This window comes from Hyla sarda, chromosome 3 (assembly GCF_029499605.1).
Source record: "Hyla sarda isolate aHylSar1 chromosome 3, aHylSar1.hap1, whole genome shotgun sequence".
Taxonomy (NCBI): Eukaryota; Metazoa; Chordata; class Amphibia; order Anura; family Hylidae; genus Hyla; species Hyla sarda.
Window position 1 is genome coordinate 367,890,829 of NC_079191.1, and position 17,729 is coordinate 367,908,557.

Sequence of the window (17,729 nt, forward strand, 5' to 3'; positions counted from 1 at the left end):
GCTGTGAAAATGTCTGTTTTAGACAGTCTGTCCCATCATCTTTGTCTTTGCTTCTCCCTCCCCCACCCCTTAGTGCTAAGCAGAATGATAGCATTAATCACATGGACAAGTTGTGTAAGGGTTGACTGCCTTTGGAGTGTGTTGCAGAGGTGGTGGAAGCGGTGGCCAAGCATAGCAGTAGTGGTACTGGTGGGGGTGATATTGTAAGGCATTATGGTGGAGATACTAAGGGGGTGCAAGAAGCCCATGATCAGACATCAGAAGGTAATGGGGACGATGAGGAGGAGTTTCATGATGATGATGATGTGTTGGATAGGATGTGATGAGAACCAGTTGAGGAGGAGTTGATTTGTTCAGAGCAGTAGGGTAGTGGTACTGTCAGTAAAGAAGGTCATAGCCACTGCTGAATCTGTAGGCTGGAGGAAAACTCCTTCTAGAGGAGTAGCACATTCAGGTGGTGATGTACTTGTCCGGTATTCTGCCATGTGGAATTTTTTTCCTGCCTAACCAGATGCAGAAAACGTGGGTGGTACTGTGCACACAAAAAAGTAAGCAGTGGCTAGGGTACAATTATAGGATACGTCTCTACGTAGGCACGCTAGTCCTCACACCATAGGTAAGTGAATAGATATAGTTTACTTAAAGGGAATCTGTTAGCTATATTTGTTGCTAAAAGAACTGCAGACACCATTGGATAGCTGTTAGGCCGGGTCCACACTACAAAATTTCTTCCGCTCCTGAATTTCGGTCAGAAATCCCACAGCTTGAAGGTAAAATGCAGGTGAATGGGTTTTCAGTTAATCTATTCACACTGCAGAATTTTCTTAGTGGAATTTCTGTCAGAAAATTTCGATATTAAAATTCAACCAGAACAGTGAACTCTCCTAATGTTGTGTCGGAATCTGCGCCACAGACATTGCCGTCTATCAGGATGGCAATGTCTGTGTGGTCTTAGATTTACCAGATGCGGATTCTATAGTGTAAACTTAGCCTATAGTGTAAACTTATAAAACCCTCTTTTTATTTCTCAGCAAAATGTCAAGGAGGTGGAGCAAAGCTGCTCAAATGCTTCAGCCTGGCAAACTTTCTCATACACCCTCATGTCAGTCAAGGAGGGACTGAGAGGCTTGCCAGGCGGTGGCACTTGGGCAACTCAGCCCCTCCTTTTTGACACTTAGTTGAGAAATAAAAAGGAGATTTTAGAAGTTTGAAAAACACGATCAGCTCCAATTTCCTTTTATACCCTATCAGCTATCAAATGGTGTCTTCAGCTCTTAGAAGCCGAATACACAGAACAAAAGACAAGCAACAAGTGCAAAGAGATACAAAGAAATACAAGGAAATGTAACACAAATTATACTTTGCTATAAGTCAAGAATACAGCTATCTAGGGGAAATCCTTTTTATAAAGCTTTTTCCTATATTGACTGTTTATGAAGTCGGGCAGCCATGATAAAGACATGTACAGTATCTGGTTGTATAATAACATTGCAATGGAAAGTAAGATTAATGTATCAGAAGTGAGAAGCCGTTGTCAGTAACAAGTGTATGCGTGTACAGGGAAAAGTGTGGATGAGATCATTGATAATGTGTAAAAAGAGAACAGTAGAGCCTTTCTGGAATTTTTAGGATTAAATCATACCAATGCAATTACACACAATGAAGCACAAAAAGGGAAACATGCGGACACAGAATGTAACAGAGTAACAAGAATGCCTCCACACATTTTCCTGTGATCTGAAATGCCAGCAATATGGTGGGGTCCTAAGCATTTCTTTTCCAAAGCAGATTTGTTAAATCAAAACTTGATTTCTCATTTCTTATATAGGACCAGTACATGTAGTACACTGCTATGCGAGTTGTTCTAAGGCTGCATTCACATCAAGGTTAGTGACTACGGCTGCCGGGTCCAGCTGGGTAATTTCAAAGCCGGGCGCTCCCGTATCCCAGCCAGACCCAGACCCCATCTAATTAATTTAAATGCACCGACCAGAGTCAGACAGGGACTCCAGTCGGCTCATTTTAGCCCCGTATGCGGTATTGTGATAATACTGAGGAAGTTCATTTCTTTTAGCATTTCTTTTCTGTCTGTCAACGGTGCTCTCTGATGACACCTCTGTACATGTAAGGAACTGTCCAGAGCAGGAACAATTCCCCATAGCAAACCTCTACTGTTCTGGACAGTTCCTGACATGAACCAAGGTGTCAGCAGAGAGCACTGTGGTCAGACAGAAAAGAAATTCAAAAAGAAAAGAACTTCCTCTGTATTATACAGCAGCTGATAAGTACTGGAAGGATTAAGATTTTTTAATAGAAGTAATTTACAAATCTATTTAACTTTCTGGCACCATTTGATAAAAAAAATGATAATAATAATTCCACCAGAGTTCCCCTGTTAAGCTAGATTTTGGTATTTGAGGCCAAGTTACCCAGAAGAAATTCAGGTCAACACATGGATAGCAAACAAAATCCAAACACATCTTGACTTGCTTGAATATGAACCTTGGAAACCAGTGCAGCAAAGCTACACTGCTCAAAAAAATAAAGGGAACACTAAGATAACACATCCTAGATCTGAATGAATGAACGAATCGTATGAAATACTTTTGTCTTTACATTGTTGAATGTGCTGACAACAAAATCACACAAAAATTATCAATGGAAATCAAATTTATCAATCCATGGAGGTCTGGATATGGAGTCACACTCAAAATCAAAGTGGAAAACCACACTACAGGCTGATCCAACTTTGATGCAATGTCCTTAAAACAAGTCAGAATGAGTCTCAGTAGTGTGTGTGGCCTCCACGTGTCCGTATGACCTCCCTACAATGCCTGGGCATGCTCCTGATGAGGTGGCGGATGGTGTCCTGAGGGATGTCCTCCCAGACCTGGACTAAAGCATCCGCCAACTCCTGGACAATCTGTGGTGCATTGTGGTGTTGGAGCGAGACATGATGTCCCAGATGTGCTCAATTGGATTCAGTTCTGGGGAAGGGGCAGCCAGTCCATAGCATTAATGCCTTCCTCCTGCAGGAACTGCTGACACACTCCAGCCACATGAAGTCTAGCATTGTCTTGCATTAGGAGGAACCCAGGGCCATCCGCACCAGCCTATGGTCTCACAAGGGGTCTGAGGATCTCATCTTGATACCTAATGGCAGTCAGGCTACCTCTGGCAAGCACATGGAGGGCCCCCCAAAGAAATGCCACCCCACACCATTACTGACCCACCACCAAACCGGTCATGCTGGAGGATGTTGCAGGCAGCAGAACGTTCTCCACAGCGTCTCCAGACTCTGTCACATCTGTTACATGATGCTCAGTGTGAACCTGCTTTCATCTGTGAAGAGCACAGGGCACCAGTCGCGAATTTGCCAATCTTGGTGTTCTCTGGCAAATGCCAAACGTCCTGCACAACCCCCACCTCTGGATGGCCCTCATACCACCCTCATGGAGTCTGTTTCTGACCGTTTGAGCAGACACATGCACATTTGTGGCCTGCTGGAGGTCATTTTGCAGGGCTCTGGCAGTGCTCATCCTACGGCCTCCTCCACGTCTCCTGATGTACTGGCCTGTCTCCTGGTAGCGCCTCCATGCTCAGGACACTACGCTGATAGACACAGCAAACCTTCTTGCCACAGCTCGCATTGATGTGCCATCATGGATGAGCTGCACTACCTGAGCCACTTGTCTGGGTTGTAGACTCAGCTACCACTTGAGTGAAAGTACCGCCAGCATTCAAAAGTGACTAAAACATTAGCCAGGAAGCATAGTAACTGATAAGTGGTCTGTGGTCACCACCTGTAGAACCACTCCATTATTGGGAGTGTCTTGCTAATTGCCTATAATTTCCACCTGTTGTCTGTTCCATTTGCACAACAGCATGTGACATTGATTGTCAATCAGTGTTGCTTCCTGAGTGGACAGTGTGATTTCAGAGAAGTGCGATTGACTTGGAGTTACATTGTGTTGTTTAAGTGTTCCCTTTATTTTTTTGAGCAGTGTATATTACTACATACTACTCACTACTAATTACTACAAGCTATATTACTACTCCTACCGTGTTAGCCTAAATACAAGGATGTTTGTATGGGAGAAGCAGGAGAAACAATGAAAACTGGATCCCAACTCTTATAGTTATACCATACAGAAGCGTAACTTGTAGCTTCCGGGCCCCAATGCCAAATCTGCAACAGGATGGTCTCTTATGGGGCACGTGCTTTAGGGCCACCTTCGGCACAAGGGCCCCGATGCGACTGCTACCTCTGCACTCCTTATAGCTACGCCCCTAATACCATATTAGTGTACAAATTCTATTTTCATCAACAGGATAACAAAGTGGAAAACCTAAAGCATGGAGATCCAATGCAAATGTACATGTGTCTTATATACAAGTTCTTTTTAGGGTAGGTACACACATTGCGTTTACCCAGCATATGTCAAGCTGCGCAAAATCCGCTGTGCAGTGGGAAATACACTGCATATTCTCCTGTGAGCAAACACACAGGGCTTTCCCGCGGCAGTCCTGTGTGTGCAGTGAGAGTTGGAGGCGAGGCTAGCACACTGGGGTGACGGTGACTCGTGGTGGGCCTTCCTCCAAATCTTACTGCACACACAGGGCTTCAGGGGGGGGGGAGCCCTGTGTGTTTGCTCATAGGAGAAGACGCAGTGTATTTTCTGCTGCACAACGGATTTCACACAGCATGAAACATGCTGTGTATATATGCAATGTGTAATCCTATCCTTACACTGAATTTTGCAAAATAGAATAAACCTTGCCTTCTAGTCCAGTAAATGGTGTGCTGAGTGTTTATCATGTAAATGTACATGTACAATACAAGTGGTTCACGTCTGTACTTGACAGGTTGAACAAAACAATAGTATTACACATTACTACTTTAGAATAGATGTAGAACAGACATGTTATGTTCAGTTTCTACCCTACTACTCTTGTGAATAATGAATCAGTATTCATGCGTCACCTTTATTGCCATAGCAACAAATTGTCTAGGCGAAAATGTTCTTACTGTAGTAATTTTTGGAAGACAATAATGTGGTGACCCAGTACGGGAGTTGTTACCCCGTACCCTTGCTGCCCTGTCAGGTAGCCTCCCTGCAGTATCCCCTGGGCCCTCTTGTACCTGTCCCCTCATGTATATATTGTTTATTAACATGTGTTATATTATGTAATATGTACAAAAGGTGTTGTTACTTTAAGAACTGTTCCCATGTGATCATCAGTTGTCATGTGATTGTTACCCAGGGGGTATCAGTGACCAGGTGACTTAAGGGTGACCAATGGGACCCCACCAGAGTCTTCTCCATAAAAGCCCTGGGAGGAGTCTCTTCAGTCTCTTTGAGCTCTGCTCTCTCTTGTTGCTGAGGTCCAGTCCAGTCCAGTGCAGTGGAGTCTAGGAGTGTGTCTGATGTCATAGGAGTCTCAAGTCAAGTCCTGCAGCCACAAGCTATAAGTAAGCTACAGTCACAGCTTAGTCTATCTCAAGTCAGTCTCTGTCATCTATTGTCCAGTCAACGTGGCCTGCACTAAATTGTCCTTCAATTGTCCTGCATCTACTGCAAGTCCCAGCAAGCCCTTAAGGCAGTGGTTCTTAACCTTGTTGGAGGTACTGAACCCCACCAGTTTCATATGCGCATTCACCGAACCCCTCTTAATTGGAAAAATAAAATATGATTTTTTCAAATTCAAAACATAGGAGGTATATATTTAAGTATATATTTATACATATGTGCACAAAATGAACAAAACCATTAAAGAACAAAACCATTAACCCCTTAAGGACCAAGGACGTACCGGTACGTCCTTGGTCCTGCTCCCGTGATATAACGTGGGGTTACACGGTAACCCCGCATCATATCACGGCGGGCCTGGCGTCATAGTGAAACCGGGACCCGCGCTCAGAGCTGAGCCGCGCGGCTAAAAGCGAAAGTGAAACCATGCCGGTTAACTCAGTGGGCTGTTCGGGATAGCCGCGGCGAAATCGCGGCATCCCAAACAGCTTACAGGACAGCGGGAGGGCCCCTACCTGCCTCCTCGCTGTCCGATCGCCGAATGACTGCTCCGTGCCTGAGATCCAGGCATGAGCAGTCATGCGGCAGAATCTTCGATCACTGGTTTCCTATGAGAAACCATTGATCAATGATAAAGATCAGTGTGTGCAGTGTTATAGGTCCCTATGGGAGCTATAACACTGCAAAAAAAAAGTGAAAAAAAAAAGTGAATGAATATCATTTAACCCCTCCCCTATTAAAAGTTTGAATCACCCCCCTTTTCCCATAAAAAAAAAAAACACAGTGTAAATAAAATTAAACATATATGGTATCACCGCCTGCGGAAATGTCCGAATTATAAAAATATATCATTAATTAAACCGCTCGGTCAATGGCGTGCGCGCAAAAAAATTCCAAAGTCCAAAATAGTGCATTCAATAAGACCTATCAATGCAAAAATGGTACCGTTAAAAACTTCAGATCACGGCGCAAAAAATGAGCCCTCATACCGCCCCATACACAGAAAAATAAAAAAGTTATAGGGGTCAGAAGATGACAATTTTAAACGTATTAATTTTCCTGCATGTAGTTATGATTTTTTCCAGAAGTACGACAAAATCAAACCTATATAAGTAGGGTATCATTTTAATCGTATGGACCTACAGAATAAAGATAAGGTGCTATTTTTACCGAAAAATTGACTACGTAGAAACGGAAGCCCCCAAAAGTTACAAAACTGCGTTTTTTTTTCAATTTTGTCGCACAATGATTTTTTTTTCCGTTGCACCGTAGATTTTTGGGCAAAATGACTGATGTCATTACAAAGTAGAATTGGTGGCGCAAAAAATAAGTAATCATATGGATTTTTAGGTGCAAAATTGAAAGAGTTATGATTTTTTAAAGGCAAGGAGCAAAAAACGAAAATGCAAAAACGGAAAAACCCCGGTCCTTAAGGGGTTAAGAACAAAGAACAAAACCATGAAAACATATTTACAGGCAATGTTCCCCCACACATTTGGCCCTAATGCAGGGGTCCTCAAACTTTTTAAACAGGGGGCCAGTTCATGGTCCCTCAGACCATTGGAGGGCCGGGCTATAGTTAAAAAAAAAAAAAAATGAACAAATTCCTATGCACACTTATATATCTTATTAGTGGACTACCCCTTTAAGTACGCAGCACAACTCCCCCCACATTAGGTAGGCAGCACAATTCCCCCCACATTAGGTTGGCAGTATAGCTCACCCCCTACATTTGGTTGGCAGTATAGCTCCCCCCCACATTAGGTTGTAGTTCCCCCACATTAGGGTTGGCAGTATAGTTCCCCCACATTAGGTTGGCAGTATAGTTCCCCCACATTAGGCTGGCAGTATAGTTCCCCCACATTAGGTTGGCAGTATAGTTCCCCCACATTAGGCTGACAGTATAGTCCCCCCCCCCCACATTAGGTTGGCAGTATCTGTCCCCCCACATTAGGTTGGCAGTATAGTTCCCCCACATTAGGTTGGCTGTATAGTTCCCCCCACATTAGGTTGTAGTTCCCCCACATTAGGTTGGCAGTATAGTTCCCCCACATTTAGTTGGCAGTATAGTTCCCCCACATTAGGCTGGCAGTATGTTCCCCCACATTAGGTGCAATATAGTCCCCCACATTAGGTTGGCAGTATGTTCCCCCACATTGGGTGCAATATAGTCCCCCACATTAGGCTGGCAGTATGTTCCCCCACATTAGGTGCAGTATAGTCCCCCCACATTAGGTGCAATATAGTCCCCCACACTAGGTGCAATATTGTCCCCCACATTAGGCCGGCAGTATGTTCCCCCACATTAGGTGCAATATAGTCCCCCTCCCCACATTAGGCTGGCAGTTTGTTCCCCCACATTAGGTGCAATATAGTGCGCCACATTCGGCTGGCAGTATGTTCCCCCACATTAGGTGCAATATAGTCCCCCACATTAGGCTGGCAGTATAGTCCCTCCCACATTAGGTGCAATATAGTCCCACACATTAGGCTGGCAGTATGTTCCCTCACATTAGGTGCAATATAGTCCCCCACATTATGTTGGCAGTATAGTCCCCCACATTAGGTGCAATATAGTCCCCCACATTAAGCTGGCAGTATGTTCCCCCACACTATGTGCAACATAGTCCCCCACATTAGGTGCAATATAGTCCCCCACATTAGGTGCAATATAGTCCCCCACATTAGGCTGGCAGTGTGTTCCCCCACACTAGGTGCAATATAGTCCCCCACATTAGGTGCAATATAGTCCCCCACATTAGGCTGGCAGTATGTTCCCCCACATTAGGTGCAATATTGTCCCCCACATTAGGCTGGCAGTATGTTCCCCCACATTAGGTGCAATATAGTCCCCCACATTAGGCTGGAAGTTTGTTCCCCCACATTAGGTGCAATATAGTGCGCCACATTCGGCAGGCAGTATGTTCCCCCACATTAGGTGCAATATAGTCCCCCACATTAGGCCGGCAGTATAGTTCCCCCACATTAGGCGCAATATAGTCCCCCACATTAGGCTGGCAGTATGTTCCCTCACATTAGGTGCAATATAGTCCCCTACATTACGTTGGCAGTATAGTCCCCCACATTAGGTGCAATGTAGTCCCCCACATTAGGCAGACAATATGTTCCCCCACACTAGGTGCAATATAGTCCCCCACATTAGGCTGGCAGTATGTTCCCCCACATTAGGTGCAATATTGTCCCCCACATTAGGCTGGCAGTATGTTCCCCCACATAAGGCTGGAAGTTTGTTCCCCCACATTAGGTGCAATATAGTGTGCCACATTCGGCAGGCAGTATGTTCCCCCACATTAGGTGCAATATAGTCCCCTACATTACGTTGGCAGTATAGTCCCCCACATTAGGTGCAATGTAGTCCCCCACATTAAGCAGACAATATGTTCCCCCACACTAGGTGCAATATAGTCCCCCACATTAGGCCGGCAGTATGTTCCCCCACATTAGGTGCAATATATTCCCCCACATTAGGCTGGCAGTATGTTCCCCCACATTAGGCTTGCAGTATAGTCCCCCACATTACGTTGGCAGTATAGTTTCCCCCACATTAGGTGCAGTATGTTCCCCCACAGACATACAGCCTCCAGCCATACAGTATGGCTGGAGGCTGTATGCCTGTGTACTGCCCCACTTCAGTGTTCCGACCACCGCTCCTCCGGTCCGGCCATAGCAGGACCAAAGGATCGGTGGTCGGAACACCGTAGCTGACACGCCGCTGGTAAACACTTACCAACTGCCAGCGGGCGTCCTTGCTTCTTCTCCGCTCCTCCGCGCTCTGTTTCCATGGGTGCACGCATGGGACGTCAGTGGCGGTCCCTGCGTTTTTAAAGTAAACGCGGGGCCGCAGGGACTTAACAGAGGCGTCCCTGTGTTCCGACAGCATCTTACGGAACACAGGGATGTGCCGAGGCAAAAACGCCCGGCAGGCCTCCCCCACCGAACCCCCGAGACTGACTCACAGAACCCCTGGGGTTCGATCGAACCCAGGTTAAGAACCACTGCCTTAAGGTCTCTAAAGTCACTGGTCACCTCCGTGGGCCTGGCTACACTGTACAGACTGTTCCATCTGTCACTCAGTAAAGCTACCATTGTCCGTAACTTGGTGTCAGAGTCATTATTGCCCCCGTGCCTAGCCCAGGATCCAGCGGTTTACTTTTGGTTGGTAGTGAGAATAAACCACGCCCTGGCATCACGAACACAAGGGGTTAATGCCATCTGCCCCTAGGCTAATTCCATCTGCCCTGCATCAAACCCCATACCACAATAATGTATAATCTGCAGCAACAAGAGACTTTACAGGGGTTACTACCCTCAGCTAGCCTGTGGTACAACACCTATCGTTCTTGTGAGGACCACAGTTGGGATATGAATATGATTATGTGATAAAATATTCACTTTTTGATAAAAAACGAAATATCTTATTTTGTCCAGATTTGTTATTAATGTTGAGAGGAATACATTTTGGCTACTTTATAGGAAGGATGTTGTATGTGCCAAATAACAAGGGAGGCCCCAAAGTGGATTTGATCAGGAAGCGTCAATGACGGTGAGAGAGTCATGTTATTAAGGACATAAACAGGACCTTTGCTCTTATTATAAAGGACCTTCACTTATATAAACTATAAGAACATTTAACTATTGGGTCCTCTAGTATACAATGTGGTAGAGTTTTTAAAGCTGTCTAAAACAAGACTGTCTTTGTTGCCTATAGCAACCAGTTACAACGCACTAAAAGAAAAGATGTGCCATGGTTGATGGCCAAAAAATATAGGGGGAAATTTATCAAAACCTGTGCAGAGTAAAAAATTGCCCAGTTGCCCATAGCAACTAATCAGATTGCCGCTGTGTGCAGGGGTCGTGATGTAACGGCCAAGACCCTTGTGACGTCACACCACGCCCCCTCAATGCAAGTCAATGGGAGGGGCCGTGGTGGCCACCACGCCCCCTCCCATAGACTTGCAATGAGGGGGCGTGGTGTGATGTCACGAGGGGGCGTGGTGTGATGTCACAAGGGGGCGTGGTTGTGATGTCAGGACCCCTGCCACCTGCTACAAGCTTTCAGAACAAAATGTTCCAAACGCTGGGGCAGCGAAGTACCCCTTTAAGTAGCCTTTAGAGAGCCTACAGCAATCTAGTGCATGATGTACATCTTTCAACACAAAAACAAGGTAGACAAGGAGTCCATTGTGTCATCCAATGACCCATATACACCTAGATCCTGAATCCATATGTACATTCTGAGTTGATGAACATGCCCTTTAGGTGAGCTCTCAACTATGTAGAAGAAAGCTTCCGAAAATCATGATCGAGGCACACATATACTGGTTATAAGTGAACAGTGGAAAGTGTCATTAGACTAGTTTGTATCATAGTGTGCTGTGCACAAAGACTTATAGTGCATTACAAAATACCTAAAAGGATTAATTGGTTTAGACAATCTATCAAGATTACGCATGTGGTTGTGTAGGTTTGTGCGTGTGCGTGGGAGGGGGTATACTGTATGTGTGGGAGGGTCATTGGTGTCAATCATCTGATTTTACCAAGGGGAAAATCTTTCTATTCTGAGATGCTGGAAATAAATAAAGCTTTGCATAGTTTTCACTGAAATCAGTAGGTGTCTATTCTTCAGGGGATGCAGATGTGGCTCTCCAGCTGTTGTAAACTACAATTCCCATCATGCCCTAACAGAGGCAAGCTTGTAAAGTGTAACAACTAGATACATTTTACCCAGTTAGTACACTGTAGGGGCGTGGCCTGGGTAAGGAGCCTGCTGCAAGCATGTAGCTGAGCTCCTGTGACTGAGAATTCCTAAAAGCGTCACAAAACTGGCATTTTAACTCGGATTCACTCCAAATTTGTTCTGGGGACCCAGGATCAGCTCAGGACCTTTCCTGCCAACTTTGGGCTACATTGACTGAATAATAAAAGCAAGCACTGCAGACCGACCCAGGCTCAGGGCTCAGGCATAGCTCCTAAGAACAGGAGCTGTGAGACACCAGCACTACATTGACAGAGGAGAAAGTAAGGGAGCAGCTGAGGAAAAGAAGCACAGCAAACACAGGAGACCAACTTAAGAACTGTGAGTTTACCTATATTCTTCCTGTACTATACCTGTTGAGTGCTTTGCTGCACAGTGGTGTTCTTCTTCGGGAGCCATTTTACCTAGGGAGCTCCAGGCACGTGTGAGATAGTGCTGAAGCACCACACAGCACTCCGTCTACTGAGATCAGAGGCAGTGTCTCTCACACACAACACGGAGCTGTTCTGCCTGCCAGCAGAGTAGATAACAACAACTCCACTAAGTGCCTCCATTAACCTCTGAACCCTCCTGTGATCTCCCACCTCACTACAGCTGGTTACACTGAACAGATAACAGTACAGCTGACATTAACCAGCTCCATTCAGACCTCCTTTACAGCCACCATTTGTTTATCTAAGAAGCATATATACAGCAGCTCCCTTCCTCCCTGCAGCGTGAGTCTGCTCTATTTCCAGTTATTCATGATATAATAACTACTGCCTATATATAACGAATCCCCTGCACATTACAGTATTTCTGCAAGAGACTGTCATACTTTTAAGATATTCGCAAACAGCTCAATTCAAGCACTACCCTTACCCAACTAAAAGACAAACTACCTGAGAATACTGTTCTGTGGAAATCTCACCTGTCGTGCGGTTGTTCCATAATTGCATTACACAGGACAGCCAATAACTCTTGCAGACAATTTAATGCATTTCTGCTTCTGCATAAGTCTCCTGTAAAAGCATATAGGATTACTATCTATTCAAGTCATTTCCAAGCACGCTTAAACTCACTGTAAATTATACAAGTCAACACACTCTACTGGTGTCTAAAGAGCAGTGTTACTTTAAAAAATTTAATATATTGCGGGACATTCTACCTTCTACAATTGTATGACAGAGAACTAGGAATAATACTTACCTTCGACTTAATACCAACAGTGAGCATTTCAAGTCTGAAAACAGCTGCAGTCCCCTGGAAAGTGACCACCACAATTTAACATTTATTCTATCTCAAAGTTAAGCAAAAACGTACTGCTTTATTAAACACAAATAACACCGGGAATCTTCCCTATTCTGATTCTATCAAGTCTTTTCTACCATTCCTCTGCTAAATTAAACAAGAAATATGTCAAATACAAGAAACGCAAAGAAAATTGAAGCTTCCAAAAAAATGGAACAAATAGAACAAGACGGAGTATTCCAAACCACTTCATACAAAAAAAGAAACTCCACTAACAGATACGGCAACAAATCCCAACCTTCAAGATATCTCAACACACCACTATCACAGAGGATAAGAGTTACTCACATTGAACAGCCTGAAGATACAAACCTTCCTCTGTCAAACAGATACTCTCCACTACAAGAAAATGAAAATTCGTCAATTACCTCTTCCCCATCGGGGAGTCCAGAAAAACAAAAACAAAAGTTTTCCTCCCAAGAAAACTTATCTGAAAACATCCATTTAGATACAGAACCGGACGACCAATTACAAAACATGCCAGCATCTTCGGACACTGCCACAGAAGTAAAAAATATGCTGCTGTTGCTAAGACGTCAGATCCAGAAAGATACAAAATCCACAATGGCAGAAATAAATAAAAATGTAGAAGCCTTAGAAAGGGTTGATCACACCGAAAAGAAAATGGGAGAATGTGTGGCAGCCCATAACAAACTAGCAGACGCCCAAGATCTACTTTGCGATGAAGTAGAATCCCTGAGAGCCAAACTCATCGACTTAGAAGACAGAAACAGACGAAATAACCTAAAGTTCAGAGGAGTTCCAGAAAGTATCTCAAGCCCTGAAATAGTCCCATACCTACAAAAGATGTTCAAATGTTTGGTTCCAGAATGCTCAGATATTGAGCTCACCATAGACAGGGCACATCGATTGCCCAAACCAAAAAACCTACCTGATTCAGTCCCAAGAGATGTAATAGCGAGACTATTATTTTTTCAAACAAAGGAGAAAATCCTGACAGCAAACAGGAAAGCGGGTTCCCTTCCAGACCAATACAAGGGAATATCGATATTCATAGACTTATCACCATCTACCTTAGCGGCAAGAAGAAATTTCACCCCTGTAACTACAGCTTTGAGAAAAAATGGCTTCAAATACAGATGGGGATTCCCGACTAAAATCATTGTGATGAGAAACGGCATCAATCATATCCTCACCTGTCCCATCAAAGCCAAAGAGACATTGGAACAATGGAACATAACGGTTGAGCCCTTCCCATTCCCACCACTGAAAGAAAACCAATCCCTGGAACGAACTGTAACACCAACTTGAACCATCTATCCGAGGTGGTGATGCTCTGTTGATTATCTATTCTAGGAAGTCACTACCCATGTCAAATTTATTTTCTCTCTGGATGCAAGCTCACCCCAACTTGCACATGTTAAATCAGCTCTGTATTGTTATCTATTTTTTCATTCTAGTTATCACATTCTATTGGTTTAATAACAACTACTGTATTTATGTTGTTCACACTCTATTTTCTCCATACTTATTTAGGACATTATGGTATGATGTCTACATACTGTGGTCCGAGGTGCTCAGCCGTCTACAACTGAAATGCTACACTCCACGTTCCCTAAGGTATTATCTACTACTCAGAACCTCCTCTACGCAAATCATTTTCTTACACAGATAGATGACGCTTAAATTTTATAGCCATAATGTTAGGGGCCTAAATTCACATAAACGTAGAACTTTCCTATGGAACGACATTAAGGAATCTAATGCAGATATTATTTGTATACAAGAAACACACATTAGGGATCAAGATAGCAACAAATTTAAATATAAGCATTTTCCAAATATATTCATGTCCTGTGCTCCGACGAAGAAAGCTGGTTCCATGATTTTGGTTAGAGACACTGTGACATTCCATAAGAAACAAATAGAAACAGATCCACTAGGACGCTTTATTATCGTATCCTGCACAATCAATAATAAGGACTACACAATTGCATCAGTATATGCCCCGAACTCAGGCCAGATAAGGTTCTTAAATAAACTAATGAAAAAAATAAATAAGATTAAACAAGGAAAACTAATTATATGCGGTGACCTAAACTTAACAAACGACTTTAAACTAGACTCTAATTCTCAGAGTTCAAGAAAAGTTCTAACACTCAACAAATGGTTATTCACTGAAGGTCTATTCGACATTTGGAGATGTAAACACGGAATTGAGAGGGATTACACATTCTACTCTCAGACACACAAGTCTTACTCGAGAATAGATTATTTTCTAACTACAATTCATACAATCTCTGATGTTGAATTATGCACTATTGGCAATATAACGTGGGCCGATCATGCCCCTTTGTCCTTAACTATCTCCACACCTGATTTTCCAAAGAATAAATTTATTTGGAGGAATAATTCTTACATTATGAACCTACCAGAGGTCAAAAACAGACTCTATAAAAACTTAACTGAATACTTTAAGCTTAATGTAAACTCCACTACGAAGTGCTCAACCCTCTGGAATGCACATAAAGCTTATGCAAGAGGGCTATTAATCCAAGAGACTGCTAGATACAATAGAAACACGAAAGAAAACATCAAAAAAGTTCTCCAATCCATAGCAACCCTAGAATCCCAAGATAAATCGAACCACTCTCAGAACTTGGATATAAACACAAAACTAAAAGCAGTTAGGATAAAATTAGCTGAGTTATTGTCCGCAAAGTTTGATAAACAGATTAAAAGACTTAAATACAATTATTATTGTAATTACAATAAAGCATCTTCATTGATGGCCATGAGAGTGAAGGGTATCAACACTAAAGCTAGAATCCCCCACCTGATTAACCCACAGACAAAAGAAAAAATACAAAACCCACAAAGTATAGCAGATTCCTTTAGTAAGTATTATGAATCCTTATATAACTTATCAAATGACCCCTTAACAACACAACCAGACCCTGACAAAATAGACCTCTTTTTGAAAAAATGCAACCTCCCTCAACTACCACAGAATTGCATTACAGAACTAAACAACCCTATCTCTCCAAAAGAAATATCAGAAGCCATTACCTCCATGAAACTAAATAAATCCCCTGGGCCAGATGGTTTTACGTCGGAATATTACAAAACGTTTGAGTCCATACTTCTCCCCTATTTGGAACAATTCTTCAATGAATCAAAATTGAATGGACATTTCCCTAACGAATCTTTAGAGGCGACTATAGTGACTCTTCCGAAACCAGGGAAAGATCCGTCATGGCCATCTAATTTTAGACCCATATCCTTACTAAATAATGATGTGAAAATTTATGCTAGGATATTAGCTAATAGAATTTCGCTAGTCCTGTCCCACATTATACACGATGACCAAGTAGGATTTATGATTAATAGACAAGCAAATGATGGGGTCAGGAAAATAATTGATTTAATTCACTGGTCAAACAAAAATAAACATCCATCCATATATTTATCATTAGATGCAGAGAAAGCTTTCGATAGGATCCACTGGACTTATGCGTCTAAAGCAATGAAATCATTCGGCTTTCCTGATGAAATTATAAAATCCGTCTTTGCCCTATACAGCAACCCGAGCACCTCAGTCCTGGTCAATGGCATTCTTTCAGTCCCTTTTCAGATAACAAATGGAACTAGGCAAGGTTGCCCCCTATCTCCATTATTATTCCTTATCTCATTAGAACCATTAGCAAAAATGATAGGAGACAATCTTTCCATCAAAGGCATCCCTATATCTAAAGAAAGCCAGAAAATAGGATTATTCGCAGATGACATAATCTTATCTCTATCTGAACCTCTCACTTCTCTCCCGATAGTACAAAATATTCTACACAGATTCGGCGAACTCACATATTACAAAGTCAATGAACCTAAATCTAATATTTTAAGCATTCATATTGACCCACCCACCAAGGAGCAATTAATGAGACGCTTCTTATACCAATGGGACCCACCGAAAATGAAATATTTAGGCATAATCTTAAACAAAAACATTTCGTGCATGGTGAAAACAAATTTCTCCACCCTAAAGTCAGATCTCCAATCCTCTCTAGATAAATATACGAAAGGTGAATGGAGTTGGATGGGTCGTTCCATCATATACAAAATGTTTATTATGCCCAGGGTTTTATATGTTATGCGATCCCTTCCAGTTTACGTGCCAGCCAACATACTAAACAGTCTTAATAAACAAATGACATCATTTATATGGGGTCAGTCTAAACCCAGAGTTTCCCTAGTGGCATTACAAAAATCTTTTAAACATGGAGGAATGGGACTACCCAATTATCATGCCTATTATAAATCTATTATTATCAGGCAATCCCTGGAATGGCTAATACCCCTAGAACAACAGAAACCATGGGTTAAGCTTGAATCAAATATTACTAAAATAGAGAACTGGAGCACTACCCTATTAAATAAATCACGCTTCCAATTACTTAATAGACCTGGAATTCCCCCAACCCTCTCAATAGCGGGAAAAGTGTGGAGTTCGAGTATTATAAACATTGACAAAATTGAGGGTACCATGGACTCCCCGATACCACTCCAATCTCTCCAGCTCTTTCTCCCTAAACTGAACATTCTACATTGGGAGGATCTGGGCATTAAATACATCTCTGATGTACTTAGGAACAACAAAATGCTATCATTTGATGAATTACAGTCAAACTACAAAATACCCGAATCCGATAAAAAATATTACAACATTCTACAGAAGCACTTGCAAAAATTCCCTGAATCCTATTCTTCGCTCCCAAAAAGCCTCCATACTTGGTTCCTTGATCCTGTAAAGGAGAAAGAAAAGGGACTTAAAAACTTTTATTCCTATTTTAATGAAGACAAATGGTTAAACAAAAATTCGGGGATGGTACGATGGGAATCCGACTTGGGACAATCCTTCTCTGAATCTAAATGGCTGAATACATCCTTAAAGATAAAAAAAGCAACAGTATGTGCTAATTTATGGGAACATCATTGCAAGTTTGTCAATAGATGGTACTACACACCTAAAAAATTATCTTTGATTTTTCCTCACCTGTCGCCACTATGTTGGAGGGATTGTGGGGAACAAGGCTCCCTAAAACATATCTTCCTCACTTGTCCGGCCATAGTTACCTTTGTTTCAGAAGTAAAAAGTATGATTTTGAAATTGA

At 42.7% G+C, this 17,729-nt stretch overlaps 1 protein-coding gene across 2 annotated transcripts in view; it reads left to right on the top strand.

Moving 5' to 3' along the window:
• The window catches only part of ACYP2 (acylphosphatase 2), a 189,027-nt gene that overhangs the window by 16,787 nt on the left and 154,511 nt on the right, over positions 1–17,729 (top strand). The window lies entirely within an intron of this gene.